The sequence below is a fragment of the Sorex fumeus genome, unplaced genomic scaffold (genome assembly GCF_029834395.1).
Source record: "Sorex fumeus unplaced genomic scaffold, SorFum_2.1 ptg000043l, whole genome shotgun sequence".
NCBI classification, from domain to species: domain Eukaryota; kingdom Metazoa; phylum Chordata; class Mammalia; order Eulipotyphla; family Soricidae; genus Sorex; species Sorex fumeus.
Window position 1 is genome coordinate 13,771,316 of NW_026606100.1, and position 1,832 is coordinate 13,773,147.

Below are 1,832 nucleotides of genomic sequence, written 5' to 3' on the forward strand. Positions count from 1 at the left end.
GGTCAATAAGTAAAATAGCAGAAATCCAAAACCAACATTTAATTCTTGAACCCAGCTGTAGAAAGCAAATCACTTCACAATGCTTTTTCAGCATGTCTGATTTGGGGGGGGGGGTAAACTCTAAATAATAGTGGTGAATCTTTTAATGAAACAATGAATCTAATCAAAGCAGATAGAGTGTTAACTAGAATTCATCTGCCTCACAGGAACTGGGAGGGGTGGGGGACGGGGTCTTATTGGGATTCTTCATGGTAAAAAGTAAGTATTGGTAAAGGGAAATGTGTTTGATATTTGCATGACTGAGACCTAAACCTGAAAGCTTTGTAACCTTTCCCACAGTGATTCAATAAATAAATAAATTTAAAAAATATGCAAAATGACATATCAGAATATTTATTTTACATTTCTATTAGAATAATGTATTGTTTCTCTTATGTTAATGGTTATAAATGTAAAAATAGATATAGAAATTGGTTTCCAATTGTTTTGATTTTAAAAGTTAATTTGAAACTGCCTGTCTCTAAATCATTATTTTTTCCAAAAGTAGAGGACATTCTTAAAACAAGCCTTCAACACTGGAAGAATCTATTATAGCTTTCTGGAAGAAAAGCCTTCTGTTACTTCATTAAATGTTCACTTTAAGAATATAAAATAGTTGGAAGCAGTCAGCCTTGAAACAAGTATAAAATTGGAAGGGCATTTTTGTGCATAACTATTTGATAGACTGGAATTTTTGATTGTGTATGCATCTGGGTCTGCAAAAATTGAAAATTATTGGACATTCTGATTGTGGCACTCTCCCTAATGCTACTAAATGGTTGTAAAACCCAGGAATCTACAACAGGTTTTCTGCTCCTTGTAGAGCTATTAGAACTAAACTTGAAAACTCAATTCTATTGTCTGTGAAAAGGACAAAAAAATCAGTCTAATATGTTTCTGTGACATTTTCCATCTTCCGTGTCCTCATATCATAAGTTATTTTTAGAGTTTTTAAGTGGATCAGTTTTGGTCGCCCTCTCCCTCTTTCTATCTGACTCTCTCACTTCCTCACTCTCAAATTTTATCACCTTTTTAAGTCATAGCTTTTTTTTTAAGTCATGAGACTTTAATGAAAGAATCATGTAGTAGACATAATGGGCTAAACACAGCAATTCCATTTTTCCCTTTCAGCTTCAAGTGTATAATTTAGTATAATCTGAATTTTATGAGCTTCTCTATTAAATTCTTATCTCCTAATGCATCAAGATTTTGGGAAAAATGTGTCTTATAGGTATCAATATCCAAGTGACTTAGAAAGTAGTTTAAGACACATTTAGGGGGCTGGAGCGATAGCACAGCGGGTAGGGCATTTGCCTTGTACATGGCCAACCCGGGTTCGATCCCCAGCTTCCCATATTGTCCCCTGAGAACCGCTAGAAGTAATTCCTTAGTGCAGAGCCAGAAGTAACTCCTTTGTATCGCTGGGTGTGACCCAAAAAGAAAAAAAAAGACACATTTAGTTACCCAGCTACTTTCATGTTAATATGTAATTGGAGAAAGTTGCAACCATAAAATATTAATAGTTCATAACCTGTGATTTTAACGCAAGGGTAATACACACACTACACACACTAGACACACAGACACACAAACATGAACACACATATGCACGCCTTCCATATGTGTGTACACACTTATATATGGATTGTGTGTGTGTCAGTGAAGTAACTAAAAGATTGTGAGCCTAAATATAAAATGTTACCAAAATATGTAGACTAATAATGGTATACATACTATTATTATATTTAACTTTAAAAAACCTTGCCTATCATATATTAAATACATTAAATCTA